The sequence below is a fragment of the Mastigoproctus giganteus genome, chromosome 8, assembly GCF_048544385.1.
Source record: "Mastigoproctus giganteus isolate SK-2022 chromosome 8, ASM4854438v1, whole genome shotgun sequence".
Taxonomy (NCBI): domain Eukaryota; kingdom Metazoa; phylum Arthropoda; class Arachnida; order Uropygi; family Thelyphonidae; genus Mastigoproctus; species Mastigoproctus giganteus.
The window spans coordinates 59,999,523-60,016,601 of record NC_143582.1 but is presented as its reverse complement, the minus strand read 5'-3'; the positions used below and the strand labels follow the sequence as shown (position 1 = coordinate 60,016,601).

The 17,079-nt window shown below is 37.2% G+C and overlaps 1 protein-coding gene across 1 annotated transcript in view; it reads right to left on the bottom strand.

The window, feature by feature from the left end:
- Positions 1-17,079, bottom strand: part of LOC150081560 (uncharacterized) — a 710,435-nt gene that overhangs the window by 16,880 nt on the left and 676,476 nt on the right. The window lies entirely within an intron of this gene.

Sequence of the window (17,079 nt, the reverse complement as noted above, 5' to 3'; positions counted from 1 at the left end):
AAAAAAAAAAACCTGAGAGAGAGAGTGTGAGAGGAATCACCAAGAAAGAGAAGAATGATGATATCCAGCTCAGGATCCTCTGTGTGTGTGTGCCAAGCCCATACTCACCAGATATGAGCCCCTGGGGTGATTCATTAATTTATTTTACTTTTAACTTATACAAATGATCCTGTTATAATAATATGCTACTCTAGATATAAATGGTTTTTTTCTAGTAACAGATCCAATGCTACACTTCACTGTGGAAGATATATACACATATAGTATATACAAACAGAACAGAAGATTTGTATACAAATAATATATGCAAACAGAACAGAAGATATGAAGAATGGAAAAACGCTTCGCTACATTAAAAATATTTAATAGCTTTCCTGTTCAATCTAATCGAAATATGGGGACATGGGGACTTCTTCAGTAGTATTTGAAAACAAAACTATTTAAAATTACATCTTACTATTCATTTAAGATACATAACATAAAAGTCAGCTAACAGATAAGAGAATATATCACTTCGAAAACTACACATCTGCATATGATGTAAATAATCCCATGTCTATTGAATCTTGAGTGATGCAAATAATCTCATATCTTTTATACCTTGACATCAGGGGAGAACAACAAGGAAGGAACTGCTATAGGAATATCTTCTCCAATAAGTGTGATGGCTAACAGTTCAATGTTAGGATTTTGCTGGCACAATTTTAGCATGAACCTGTCCTGCCATTTTAGCAAACCTGAGGAGGGACCATTGCTGTTGGTGATAAAACAAGGACTGGACTGTTGGTGCTGTTAGAAGGAATGGGAATTGAAGGCAGGTGGGGAAGAAGTGGCTAAGTTGAGTAGATTCAGATTATATTGAAGGGAAGCGGGATGAAAGGGTCAGGGCGGAACTGTTGGAGGATGGGTTTTATCCAGTGCCTCTTCCAGTTTTTATTTATGTTGGAGAGAACCTTAAAGGCATCAAATGAAGTGTCTCTTTTTTTTTTTTTTAAACTGGAAGAATTCTGGGGGCTTTTGGGTTTTAGTTAATGCCACATTACTGGATGCTATGTGCCTGTGTTTGGTGTGGTCTACATGATCCTTCATGTGAGCTTTCACTTTTCTCTATGACTGGCCTAAATAGATCTTGCTGCATTGGCTGGGAGAACTGGCTCTGTGAGTTGTGTGTGCTGTCTATTTTCTTGAACCTGTACCTTGGTTTTATATTGACCAGTCTGTAAATTTCATTATATACATACACACAAAAAAGCAGTTATGCCTTGTGCAATTATTTTCTTAATTTATCACTATGTACACCATCAAGCAACCCTCATATTGTGGAGTTATACTTCAGAACTGGGTTGGCACAATTGCAACAGGGTACCTACCCGCCCACTGATGACAGGCCAATAAGCCTTGAAACAGTGCTGTCTGGGTGGTCACATCCGCCGAGAATAACTAACAATAGTCTTCTCTATTAGTGAAGTGTTGCTTATTTGAGGTAGTGCAATATCATGGAAACTTGTGAAGATAGTCACAATGTGAGATACAATTAAATCGATGCCATCCATTATACTACTTTGTAGTTCGCTACGAACAAAATATTGTGAATTAACTGTCAGTTCTATAATAAATGCTTTAAAATATTAATGTATTCTTGTTTTGACTTGACTGCCCAACACCAGAGTAAAACTCAAAAATCAAAACATAATTTTAAAAAAATACTGTAAAAAAAAAAATGCCTAATAGCCTCTGCATTTATTTCATTCAATTTTATGAGATTCTGATTCTGAATTCCAAAAAATTCTTTCATTTTCAGCTTTTGTAAATCCAAGCTGGACAACTGAGGTCAGCAGGTGCAACTATGATTTGACAAAACTATTTTTATACTGCTATTTTCACAATTTATTATAAATTGTGCCTACAATTAGTTGGAAATGCAGATAAGAGATTTTGTAATACATGGCGGCATATATTACAAAAATTTCAAGATAATTGGTACATTAATGGACACATTGTTTGAAGCAGCCTTCAAAATGTAGATCTATGTATATACTGCCTAGAGCCCATACACGAAAAGCACAGATCTATGTATGTCCTCTTGAAAGTATTAATGTGCCAATTTCAGTAGGCCAGAATTCTACCATGCACCGAACAAGATTTCTTAAATGTAATTGATTTAATGGATGCAGAATTTGAATATGATAAATACAGGGTCATCCAAAAAAAAAAATACAGCAGTTTTGAATACCAATTACCAGTATTTTTTAGATATTGGGCTGCAATTGGTGAATCTGGCCTTTAAACTTGTAAGACAGAGTATATCATGGATGGAGCAGTAATGAGTAGCATGTTTTTGTGCACAAAATTTTTTTGCACACGGAACAAAACATGAACAACTAAACTGGCAGTTTTTTCATAGTATAATGAGTTTAAAGTGAGATTTTGCTACAAAAAATGATCAGAGAGAGAGAGATCAACAGTTTTAAAGGTAAATAAATTTAAACAGTCTGTTTTTGCTGAGACATAATAAGGAGTGCATTGTTGGCAGGAAAAAATCTGCGAGGACACCAAAAATATTTCACATATCCAAGAAGTGATTATTCATATCCCAAGGTGATCTGTGAAACAACTGAGTTTGAAACAAACATCCAGTTTAAGCACTGCTTAATGAACTACTTCCTTACAAAATGCAGAAATCCCTCACTGGCACATTGATTTCATTAGTGTGTGGAAAACAATGCAAAAGTTATTCACCACATTGTGAATAACTGTTGCATTATTTTTCCATATTTTTAGGCAACACAGACTAGACTTTAAACTTAATTTACCTCTTGATTTTTAAGGAGCCCCTTGTGCTGTAATGTAATAACTAGATCATATGTATAGCTTAGCTTAATTTTCAGCACTCACCTCATAGTAATCCGCTTAGCTGGTGGAGAGTTTTACCACATATATAGTGGTTATAGGATTCTAATAACTTACAGGGATTATGGGTTTAAAAACTAAGTTGTGGGCTATAAAAATTTTTCTAAGAAAGGAAAGTGCACCTTCCATTCTATGGTTGCCTAATTAAATCAAATTAAATAAAGAAAAATATAAGCTAATAGCCACGCACGAGCAACTTTTGAAATCGTCCTCAGTTAGCTATAGTGGGGGGGAAGAGAGCGCGCTTGTGTTATATATGGGTTGGGTTCCCGAAATGCATTTCAGTGCACGTGGAAACTTAATATGTGCTAAATTCCAAATGGGGGAGAAATTGTCAGGAATCTTTCTGTTTAACACGTTGAGTGATGTATGGTGCTTAAACCGTTCGATGACGAGGGCTTCGTTTTCAAGGATTTTGTAGCTGGAATTTAATTTGACTACTGTGATGGCTGAATCGATGAGTGGGTTGTGATTATAAGATTGGACATGTTGTGTTAGCTCTGTACTTGCTGAATTAGATTTGAAGCTATTAAAGTGGTAGCTTCAAATCCACTTCTAATCTTCAAATCTTCAAATGAACTGGCAGCATCTGCCAGTTCATTTCCCCCGATCCCAATGTGGCTTGGGATCCAGCAGAAACGGATATTGAATGAACATTCAAACAGGGGATGTAACGTCTGCTGAATCCGGGTCACAGTCGGATAAGGATTATACCTCATACCCGATAAAGCTCAAGCTGGGATGGGGGGGGGAAGAGTTTTTTTAAGAAATGCGAAATGGATAAGAGTGAGAAGGTGTTTTATTAAAAAATATATTTTTTGAAATATTATTTATTAATACTGAAAAAATGTAACAAACATCCAATTAGGTACGAATTAATGTGACTTTTGCTGCTGAACTTGAGCAGGTCTCTCAACATTAGGCCAGTATGCCGTAATTTTCATATTTAAACATTCTGAGAGACACGCATTGTTCAGATGGTTTCTTGATTTATTTTTAATGTAGTTCATGTACGAAAATATTTGCTTACGGAAATACGTAGCTTGTCGTACAAGTGGGCTAAAAGTTAAAAGAGCCACAGTTACGTGTTCAAAGAGCCACAGGTTGCTGACCTATATGACATAAGACTGTGGTATTAACAACTCCTATGATTGCTGTTACAACCAGCTATGACCCTGTATTATTTCTTTAATCACTGACTAATATTTTTCCTGGAACAGAAGTCAACCTTACAGATCTGCAATTACTCACTTTGCCCTTTAATTCCCCTTTGTGAATAGGAATGACATTTGTACAATCTTCATACTATAATAATTATGGCTAAGATCTGCTTACCTATTTTGATGTTCCTTTTAATATAATTGGATAGAATCCATGCCCCAGGTGCCTTATTCACTTTTAGCTTCAACAGATTGTCTTCCACTTTCTTCTTAGTTATTACAAAAACATTTCATTTACTCTTGATGTCCCCAAACTTAAAAACTTCACATGCAAATATAGATACAAAATATTGACTCAGTCTGTCAGCAACTCGAACAGGCTCATCAATAGTTATACATTCATATCTAGTGGACTGATGTGGTTTACCCTTTTCCTTCACAGTAGAGAATGCTTTGCATTCTTAGCCAAAGACCTCTTGTAATCTGCTTTAGCTTGCCTAAGCCTCTCACTGACCGGACTGCAGACTAGTTTATACTGAAGGTTCTGACTCCTGATAATTTATAATCACCCCATGCATTTTTCTTCTTTGTCAAGTTTCACTGGTTTATTTGACATCCATTTAACAATTTTTTTGGGGGGGGGGGGAATGCTGTATAAACTTGCTTCCTTGCATCAGTTGCCAGTAATCCTACTACTATCTCTTAGTTGGTATAAAAAATTTAGTACCTTTTATGATTACTTCCCTGAATGCTTCCCACTTGGCGCCTCCGCAGCCAAGTGGGCAGGAGCAGCAGTGCGTAGCACACGCTCCTTGATTAGACCAGGGTTCGAGCCCATGACCACTAAATACAGAGGATGTTGAAAGGTCAGGGAATGATCACCGCATATCCCCTGAGCAATATGGCCTTAGTTGCTAATGCTCCTAAAAACCAAATAACAAACAAATGTGCTTCCCACTTAAAATTTGCAGTTAGTATCATTATCTTTATCAGTTAATCCCACTGAAAACAATTTATATACTGTCTAAGACTATTGTAGTCACTTTTACAAAAGCAAAATATCTTCCCTTTTTCCTTTATAATAGTTCTATCTTTAAGTAAATTCCTCATTATCCTGAAATTGAAGCTCATGCAAACTGTGAATTTGAATAAAACACCTAAAAAGTTTTAGATGTTTTCTTAAAGTGAAATGAGCTATCTCTGCTTGAATGCCGAGTTTCAATATACAGATTTATTAGGAGATTGCAAAATTATTTGTCTAAAGTCATCTAAGGTCTAATGTGTAAGAACACTCCTTTTTTCACATTCCTATTCCCAACTAACCCACAATCGTGAATCTGGTCTGTGCTTGTTAACACGAGACTGTTTCTACAGGGATATAATGCACTTAAATAAACAGGATGCAACAATATTTGCTGATGCTATCAAGGCAGTGTTAGGTGGGATGAAAAACTGCTAGCTTGGGAGGATTCGCAGAATAATTGAGCCACAGGCAGAGGTAGTAGTAATAGTAGTAGTGGCATGTGATGCAAGAAAGAATGTGTATGAGCTTATGCAGCAACAGCCAAAAAAAAAAAAAAAAATCACACCATTCCCTCCAAATGCCTGTCCAGTTCCTCCTTAAATTTATTCAACCTAACTGCCACAACGACAGATGGAAGTTTGTTCCATCAATTAACCACCCGCTGGCTAAAGGGAAATTTCCGCACATCTATTCTACATCTGTCTTTTCTTAATTTGAAGTTATGCCCCCTTAGGTTCGTAATCTGAACAAGTGGAAGGATCCCATCAGAATTCAGCGTGCTCAACCCATTCAAGGCCTTATACACCACAATCAGATCACCACACAGGTGCCAAGTCTCCAGCCAATGCAATTTGCAGAACTTAAGTCTCTCTTGGTAAGAGGATCCCTTCATTCCCCTCAGCAATCTTGTTCCTCTTCTATGTACACGCTCAAGTAAATCTACATCCTTCCTAAAATGAGGCCTCCAGACCTGTACGCAATACTCAAGGCATGGCCTGACTATTGCCTTATACAGAGGGATAATCACCTCCTTTTCCCTGCTAGCAAAATTCCTATATATCATTGACAAAACCCCGTGACCTGCCCTGGCAGCCTGTCTGCATTGCTCAGAAAACTTCATATCTGACTGCACAATTCCTCCCAAGTCTTTTTCATTTTCTACCAACTTAAGTGTAGTACCACACAGTTGGTATGTTTCTCTGGGGTTACTTCTACCCATATGCAGTACTTTGCATTTGTCAAGGTTAAACTTCAGTTGTCACTTCGTAGCCCATCTGCCCAAATTATCTAGATCCTGTTGCAGTAGCACACTGCCATTACTGTCATTAACAACCCTACCAACCTTTGTATCATCTGCAAACTTTGACATTAAGCCTGATATACCTTCATCAATATCATTGATAAATATACAAAACAACAGTGGACCCAACACCAAACCTTGTGGGACTCCACAATAACATTAGTCCAAGAAGAGCAGCACCCATTGATTACCACCCTCTGTCTTCTCCCACTTAACCATCCTTTTATCCATTGTAGGAACTTACCCTTAATACCATTCTGCTCCAATTTGTACAATAGTCTTTCATGTGCAACAGTGTCAAAAGCTTTCCTGAAATCCAAATATATGATATCAAAATTATTTTTTGCATCCAGTTCCTTTGTAACCACATCATAATATCCTATCAAATTTGTGAGACAAGACTTTCCCTTAACAAACCCATGCTGTGTCTGAATTATTGTTGCAGTCTTGTCTAGATGATCCTGCAATGCATCTTTAACCAGTGACTCCATTATTTTACCCGGAACAGAAGTTCAACTAACTGGTCTGTAATTACTCGTGTCACCCTTCGATCCCCCTTTGTGAATTGGGGATACATTTGCACATCTCCAGTCCGTGGGAACCTCCCCTGAGTCCAATGATGCTCTCATAATTAGGGCTAAGGGTTTGTTTAGTTGCTTTGCCGCCTCCTTTAATATAACTGGATAGATCCCATCCACCCCAGGTGCTTTTCTTATGTTTCAACAATTTCTCCTCCACTTTGCTCTCAGTTATTACAAAATCATTAAGTATCCTGCTACAATTTGATAACCTTCTGCCATTTTCAAACCTTAATAATTCCTCATGTGTGAATGTAGATGCGAAATACTCATTCAGTTTGTTTGCTATCTGAGCAGGATCATTAACAGTCGAACCATCGATGTCAAGTGGACCAATCAGATTCATCCCCTTCCTTTTAGAGTTTATATAAGTAAAGAAATCCTTGCTGTTTTTCTTAGCATCTTTTGCCAAGGATTTCTCGTAATCTGCCTTCGCCTGCCTAACCTCCTTTGTGACCTGATTACAGACTAGCTTATATCTGCCCTAGGCTTCTGAGTCGCTTGATAATTTATATGCATGCCATGCATTTTTTGTCTCTGTTACGAGTCTCATTAGTTCATTTGATAACCATTTAGGCCTAAACCTTGAACAATATTTCTTAATAGGTATGAAACTTTTAGTAGCATCCACGATTAATTCCTTGAATGCTTCCCACTTAGAATTTACTGTTGGTAACATCATCAGTTTATCCCACTGTACAGAATTTAAAAACTTTCTGAGACAACTGTACTCACTTTTACGGAAGCAAAAACCCTTTCCTTTACCCCTGATGGTAATTATATCTTTAAGTAAATCCCAAATCAGTACACTGTGATCACTGCCACCTAGTGGTTCCTTTATATGCAAATTCTTAATACATGAATTATCACTGCTGATAACCAGATCAAGAGTATTACTCGCTCTCTGGTTGCCTCTCGAACATTCTGCTGCAGAAAACAATCATCCAATAAATCCACAAAAGTCTGACTAGTGTGTAAGTGACCAACCCACAAGTTCCAGTCAATATCTGGAAAGTTAAAATCTTCCATTATAAGACATTCTGATTTACTGGCCCACTCTATTTCTCTGTATAATTGTTCATTGTACTCATTTGAGTCATTAGGCCTATAACACACTCCTACTCTTATTTTTGCTTTCGCAGTGCTTATGTCACACCAAACTGACTCAACAGTGCACTGTTCATCTATATCAACTGGGTGCACTTGTTTTGATTTTATGTTTTTCTTAATGAACAGCATAACACCTCCTCCCTTTCTATCCTGTCTATCCTTTCTGTACATATTGTACTCGCCAAATTCCAGTTCAGCATTCCTTATATCTGTGTGACACCATGTCTCTTCTATCCCAACAATATCCACCTTTGATGTCTTGACCTACACTTCAAATTCATCAAATTTATTTACTATACTTCTAGCATTGGTATACATGCAAGCATACATGTTCCTATTCCTATTCCTAGTTACCCTGACACATCCCATATACCCACCTATTTCAGGATGACTGCCATTCGTCCCTGAAACCCCCAACACCCCTCGGTCCAGGTCGCTACTTATTCTAATAGAAGTTGTGCAAGAATCACCTTCACCCCTACCTACGGCTACTGTTAAACTAGGTGAAAGAGATTCTTCAACTGCTTCTATTAGAATAGCAGCAGCCTGAAAAGCAACTGCTGGGGATTTCAAGGACTGCTGGGAGTCATCAAGGAACCAGTAAATTCATGGGTTGTGTTAGGGTAACTAAGAGAGAGAACAAGTGCATGTATACTTACTTGCATGTACACCAATGCTAGGAGTATAATAAATAAATTTTATGAATTTAAAGTGCTGGTCAAGACATGAAAGGTGGATATTGTTGGGATATCAGAGCCATGGTGCCACACAGACATAAGCAGTGCAAATTGGAATTTCAGGAGTAAAATATGCAAGTACAGGAAGGGAGGAGGGGTTATGCTGTTAGTTAAGAAACACAAAATCGAAATGCATCAAGTTGACATGGGTGGACAGGGCAATGTTGCCTCAGTTTGATGTGACATAAGCACTGGGAAAGCAAAAATGAGGGTAGGAGTGTATTATAGGCCTAATGACTCTGATGAGTACAAAGAACAACTGCACAGAGAAATAAGAGTTGACCAGTAAATCAGAATGTCTTATAACAAGGGATTTTAACTTTCCAGATATTGACTGGAATTTGTGGGTTGATCACATTCACACTGGCAAGAATTTTGTGGATTTACTGGATGATTTTTTTCTACAGCAGCATGTTCGAGAGGCAACAATAGGAAGTAATACTCTTGATCTAATATCAGCAGTGATTGTTCATGCATTAAGAATCTGCAGATAAAGAAACCCCTAAGTGGCAGTGATCACAGTGTACTGATGTGGAATTTACTACCATCATAGATAAAGGGAAGGGTTTTTGCTTTTGTAAAGGTGACTAGTGGTCTTAGACAGCTTTTAAATTCTATATAGTGATGACAATATCAGTTTTAAATTCTATACAATTGATGATGTTGCTAACAGCAAGTTCTAAATGGGAAGCATTCAAGAAATTAATATTGTAAGCTACTAGGTTTTTCATACCAAATAAGAAATGCTCTAGAAGGTTTAGCATAAATGGATGTCAGATGAACTAATGAGACTCGTGGCAAAGAAGAAAAATGCATCGGATACATATAAATTATCAGACGACTCAGTCGCCTATGGTAGATATAAGCTAGTCTGTAATCAAGTCACAAATGAGGTTAGGCAAGCAAAGGCAGATTATGAGAAATCTTTGGCAAAGGATGCAAATACTTCTTTACCTATGTAAACCCTAGAAGAAAGGCAATGAATCAGATTGGTCCACTTGATATCGATGGTTCAACTGTTTATGATCTTGCTCAGGTAGCTGACAAACTCAATGAGTATTTTGCATCTACATTCACACATGAGAAATTCTGTAGGGAAGTGGAGGCTAGAAGTTTATCAAACTCTAACAGGGAGGTAAATGATTTTGTAATAACTGACAGCAAAGTTGGAGGAGAAAATGTTGATGTGAAACATAAAGAAAGACACCTGCTGTGGATGGGATCTATCCAGTTATATTAAAGAAGGCGGCAAAGGAAGTAAGCAAACCCTTAGCCATAATTATGAGAGCATCCTTGGAGTCAGGAGATGTCCTCACAGACTTCAAATGTGCAAATGTATCCCCTTTAACCACCCGCTGGCTAAAGGAAAACTTCCACACATCTATTCTACAATTTGAATTGGTGTTCCCTCAGGCAATTAAGCTGGGCAAGAGGAAGAATCCCATCAGCATCGAGCATGCTCAAACCATTCAAGGCCTTATACTGTACACTTCAATCATATAGCCTCGTAGGTGCCTATTCTCCAGATGCAGCAATTTGCAGAACTTAAGAATTTCTTGGTAACAGCAACCTTTTGTTCCACTCACCAATCTTGTTGCTCTTCTCTGTACTCATTCCAGCAGCTCTACATCCTTCCTAAAATGGAGCCTCCACACCTGTATGCAGTACTGAAGATGTGGTCTGACTATTGCCTTACACAAGGAAACAATAACTTCCTTATCCCTGCTAGAAAAATTCCTGTAGATAATTTGATAAGACACCATGAGCTACTCTTGCAGCCTGTCTGCACTGCTCAGAGAATTTCATATCTGACTTCACATTTACTCCCAGATAATTTTCATTCTCCACTACCCTGAGTGTAGTACCACCCAGTTGTTAGTTACTCTGGGGTTACTGCTACCCATATGCAGTACTTTGCTTGTCAATGTTAAACTTCAGTTGCTACCACTCAGCCCATCTGCTCAACTTTTCTAAATTCTGTTGCAGTAGTGTACGGTCATTAGTGTCATTAACAACCCTGCCTACCCTTGTATCGTCTACAAACTTAAACATTAAGCTTGATATACCATCATCAATATGATTAATAATTACAAAACACAACAAGGGACCTAACACTGAACCCTGTGGGACTCCACTAATAACATTACTCCATGAAGAGCAGTGTACATTGATTACCACTCTGTCTTCTCCCACTCAACCATTCCTTTATCATAGCAGCAGTTTGCCTCCAATGCCATACTGCTGCAATGTATGTAGCAGTCTTCCATGTGCAACAGTATCAAAAGCTTTCCTAAGATCCAAGTACAGCACACTCTCGATTTTCTGGGATCAGATAACCAGAACACTTCAGGACTCTAAATTAAAAAATGTTATTTATATATATTTTTATATGACTAAAGATTTCAGTGAAGGGGACACTTATTTCACTATAATAATTTAAAAACCCACAAAATTCAAGTAATAGCTAGAATAGGTATAAACAGATGTTTTGCAAGTCGTAAATAAATAAGTGGCATTATAAGTTGTCATTGGGAGATTAGTGTACCTATTATCTTGCAATCCCCGCTGTCTTTACACCTGCTGCTCAAAAAGGAAAAAAAAAAAAAAAAAGAGAGGGAACAACAGTTGTTATTTTATTTATTTTTTTGTGCATCACGTCGATTGTTGTGTTCAGTCGTACTGTGCACAAACGACATTTTGTTTCGTTATTTATGTCAAGGATGTTGGAATTTTTTTTTTTTTTTTCTTTTTTTTTTTGTTTAGAAATCGTGAAAATGATGGGCAAACACAAGAGTTGTGCTTTCAATTAAATAAAAACTTGAAATTATTCAAAAATTTGAAAATGGTGCATCCGTTAAATCTCTAATGAACCATTATAATGTTGGTGACCAAACCATACATGACACTGTAAAAAATAAAGGGGAGCATCATATTGGACACGCAAATAGTGCATGGTAAGTTTTTTTGGTATTTTTATCTATTGGCATACTTTTTACATAGCTTTGGACTTACATTATGTTATTTATATTTTTTTTTACAAGACTGAAGATTTCAGTGAAGAGGACACACATTTCACTATAATAACTTAAAAACCCACAGAATTCCAGCTATCGGTATTATTGCAAATAAAATAAGATTGAGTTTAGTACCCGTTTATAATGAATTGCACTAACTGAAAAGCTCAATAAACCCGAAAGTGCAAATTGTTTTTATTGTTGTATGGTAGTAACTTCCAGAAATGTGCTTTAGTAAAATGTGAGCTCGCGTGGGGTGATAATAGTGAGTTTACACCTTAACCGTGGGGTAACAATAGTGAGTTTTCAGAAAATTTAATTTTGACTGTTATCATGGTGCTGACTAAGAGAATAAGTGACAGTGGTAATAGTAAATCTATCAAGAAAAGGAAAGTAATTGAATTGGATCAGAAAATTAAAATAATAAAGATGTATGAAAATGGCCAAAGATTAACAAGTATCACAAGGAATTCAGATTTGTCAGTGGCAACAGTGAGCACAATAAAGGAGAAAGACAGAATACGAGAAGCGATCTGCACCAATGAAGTCAACTATAATAACCAAGGCTACGAAATACGTATCAGTTTTTACAGTACAGTAACACGCGTTTTTCTTCCTTTACTTATGTGTCACTCCGGCTACTTCACCCGCTGTTCACAGATAAAGATTTTTAATTGAACTAATTAAAAAAAAACTAATTAATTGAGAAATATATAACTATTTTTCTTCATTCTTCTGAGGATATTATGTGGTTTTGTAATTTTGGCATATCAGGGATATAGTAGCAATATTTTATTAGTCATTCCCAAGTTAGGTAAAACTCTAATTACGTCTGAAGTCCTGGAACTCCTATGTATGTCGGGGATTTACTGTATTTTTGGATTAACCGGGAAATCGATTATCCAGGAATTTTTTTTTACCATCTATCCTGGAAAATTGAGAGCCTACTGTATATGATATCAAAATTATTCTTTGCATACATTCCTTTGTCACCACATCATAGTATCCAATCAAACTGGTCAGACAAGACTTTCTCTTGACAAGTCCAGGCTGTGTCTGAACTATTACTAAAGTCTTGTCTAGATGATCCTCAGTGCTTCTTTAACCAGTACCTCCATAATTTTCTCCAGAATAAAGTTAAACTAGCAGGTCTGTAATTACTTGTGTCACTCTTTGATTCTCCTTTATGTACTGGGGCCACATTTACACATCCCCAGTCCATGGATACTTCCCCTGAGTCCAAGGAAGCTCATAATTATAGATAAGGGTTTTGTTTACTTCCTTTGCTGCCTCCTTTAATATAACTGAATAGAACCCGTCCACCCTAGGTGTCTTCCTTATGTTTATCTTCAACAATTTCTCCTCCACTTAGCTCTGAGTTATTACAAAATTATTTAGCTCACTGCCAGAGTCCAATACGCCTCTGGCATTCCCCTCCCCAGTACTTCTCACGAGTAAATGTAGATGCAAAATACTCATTCAGTTTGTTAGCTACCTGAGCAGGATCATCAACAGTTGAACCATCAATATCCAGTGGACCAATCTGATTCATCCCCCCTTCCTTCTAGAATTTACATAAGTAAAGAATTCTTTGCTTTTTTTTTTTTTTATATCCTTTGCTAAAAATTTCTCAATCTGCCTTTGCCTGCTTAACCTTCTTTTTTGACTTGATTACAGACCAGCTGATATCTACCATAGCTTCACTGTCACCTGTTAATTTATATGTACCCCATACATTTTTCTTCTCTGTCACCCATTTAGGCCTAAACCTTGAACAATATTTCTTAGTTGGTATGAAAAGACTAGTAGCTTCCAAGATGAATTCTTTGAATGCTTCCCATTTATAATTTGCTATTGTAACATCATCAGTTGGTCCCACTGTAGTCACCTTTATGAAAGCAAAAACCCTTCAGTACTAGGGGTGGAATATTCTTGACCTCATCATTAGTAACAAATCAGATGACATCACAGGACTTAAAATACAGGAACCACTGCCAGGAAGTGATCATGATCATGCAATTGTGAAGAAAGATGTTGCAGTAATTAAAGTTAAAGGCATAGGTTTTAATTTCAGAAGAGGGGACTTTGACAGTTTAAGATGCTATATGGCATCTGTGAATTGGGCAGATTGTGGGGGTGGTGAATACATTTGAATTATGCAATACTTTTAAAGAAAAAATCACAGAAGCCACGAACACATACATAACTTTAGGAAAATATTGCAGGAAGAGAATGCTGAAATGGATGACTGTGGAGCTGACTGGTGAAATAGATCAGAAAAGATAGCAGATCATCTTTTACAATGTGTACAAGATGATCTGTAACAGTAAAACATTGGCTAAGAGAGCAAGCATTCTTAAGAAAGCATTGGCTAAGAGAGCAAGGAATATTTCAGGTAATCAGATCAGACCCTTGTGCACTGGGTGTGAGAGAGTCTTAGATAACCCAGCTGATGTTGCAGATGAATGGAATAGGCACTTTGCATTGGGTTTTACTAATGAAAGCCCCCTCATGCTGAGAAGAGGCTGTGCACTTGAGGCTGAGTCATATGAAATTAGCCATAATTACAAATGATTGTTTAATAGAAAAACTTTTCAGCGTAAAGGCAAGTAAGGCTCCTGGAGTTGATGACTTATATCCAGTAGTTTCAGGGGAGAGCACAAGGGAGTGTACTGAACCATTGAGGTTAATTACGAGGGCATCTCTGGATTCAGGGAAGATTCCTTTGGAAGTGCTAATGTATTGCTAATACATAAAAGGTTCTAAGAGTGAAGTTGGTAACTACAGACTGGTTAGTCTGACTTCAGTGGTAAGAAAAATATTTGAGACAATGATTAAGAGTGTAATTGAGGGACATTTAGGTAGATATGGCATTCTGAAGGAAATATAAAACGGCTTTGTTAAGGGTAAATTCTGTTTATATAACTTATATATATTTTGACAAAGTCACTCATGAGCTGGAACAATTTCGACTTGAATAGGTTGGAGTTACTGGTAAACTTCTAAGATGGATGCTGGGGGCTGCAGGGAAGATGGCATAAGGTTGTAGTTAATGGATCTTCTTCAGATTGGTGAAAGTCAGGAGTGGGGTCCCTCAAGGATTGGTTCACTGTTGTTTCTCATTTTCATAAATGACATTGATAAAGGGATAGAAGGTGTGATGTCAAAATTTGGAGATTAGCAGAGTCATTAATGATCAGTGCTAAGCAGCACTCTTCAAGTGAACAGACTTCAAAGATGGTCAGAGATGTGCTATGTTTCAATGCTGCTAAATGCAAGGTTTTACACTTGGGGAACAGCAACCCTAAAATAAATTATACACTTGATGGGGTTTAATTAAAAACAGTGGAGAAAGAAATAAATCTGGGAGTTACAATACAGGCAGTTATGAAGTTTTCTGAACAGTGTAAACAGGTAGCCAAGAAAGACTGGTGTTCTATTGATGATTTATCGAACATTATCCTGTAGAGATAGGGAGGTCATAACCCCACTGTATAAGGCAATTATAAGACCACATTCGGAATACTGTGTTCAAGTATGGAGACCTCATTTTAAAAAAGACATTGGACTTCTTGAAAGGGTCCAAAGACAGGACCCATTAGCAAGAGAAGACTGATGAGATCAGCAAAAGGGATGACAGTATAAGGTAAGACAGATTATGTGGGATACAGAGCTTGGCAACTAGGGACCTCAGAGGTGACCGATTGAAGTTTATAAGGCTCTGAGAGGGAATAGTAAAATGAATGAAGGTGAAATTCTCACTGTTATAAAAAATTCCAGAACTAGCATCATAAATTCAAATTACAGGGATTGAGATTTAGTTTATATTAGACTGTAGGAAGTCAACGAGTTGTTGATTGCTGGAACAAGTTGCCCTTGAGGGTAGTTGAGGTTGACAGTTTGAATAAATTCAAAGGTCGACCTGTGTGAGGAGGGAAACATAATTTATATTTCTTATCTACTTGGTTTTTTTCTTTTTTTTTGCTAGTGCAGCAAAAGCCTGTAGCTTTCTTGCACTAAATGGTGAATACTATTACTAATATTACTAAAAAGAATTCTTATACTCCTATGCTTATCTTTTGACACTCTGATTTCTAAGCAAGATCATATCTCTACTGGAGATTACCCTAACTTCTAATCTCTCTTGGCATAAGCACATTACAAATATTGCTTCCTCTGCATCTAAAAAACTGGGTTTTCTCTTTCACTCTCGGAGTTACTTTTCTTCCAAACAGCTGTTCACTTGTAAAAATCGCAAATCTGCCCTACCATGGAATATTGTTCCCGCATCTGGGGCAGTGCCCTGAAAACCTCTCTCAGGCTTCTTGATTCTATTCAGAAGAGGGCAGTTAGATTAATTAATGACTCATCTCTAACAGAATCCCTCCATTCTCTATCTCATAGACATTCTGTTTCTGCTGCATGCCTTTTCTATAGATACTTCCATGAGCATTGTTCTTCTGAATTGGTTTCTATAATTCCTGCTCTCTCTTTCAAAGCATTCCAACCATTTGCCATTGCTACTCAACATCCTTTTATTGTTCAACTTCAAACTCACAGAACCAACTTTTTTTTCCTTCATTTATTCATTCAACTTCCGTTTTCTGGAACAACCTTCCTTCATACATATTTCCTGAAAATTCCAATCTACAGAAGTTCAAGTCTAATGTCAACAAGTATCTTCTTTCATCTTTTGTGCCTCTGTAGCCAGGTGGGAAGGAGCAGCACACTTCTTGATTAGACTGGGGTTCGAGCCCGTCACCACCAAATACGGCGGATGCGGAAAGGTCAGGGAATGACCACCGCATATCCCGGAGCAATATGGTCTTAGTTGCTAATGCTCCTAAAAAAAAACCAAATAACAATAATAATAATAACTTTCATCTTTTCAACATTCAATCCATGCACGGTACCACCAAGTGCTATTTGTTCTAATACCTCTCGTTTTTTTTTTTGTTTTTTTGCATCAAGTTTCTTTATTACTGTGTCCTTGTATCCAATCAGATTGATCAGACAAGATTGTTCCTTAACAAATCCCTGCTATACAGCAGTATAAATAAACATTCCTAAAGAGGTGATCCCATATTACTTTTTAAACCAGTGATTCCATTATTTTTTCTGGAACAAAGTCAAGCTAAAGGTCTGTAATTACTCACTGCACACTTTGTTCTTTTCTTCATGAATTGGGAAGATATTCACACTTCTCCAGTTGACAGAGACCACTCTTGAATGAAAGGACACATTCA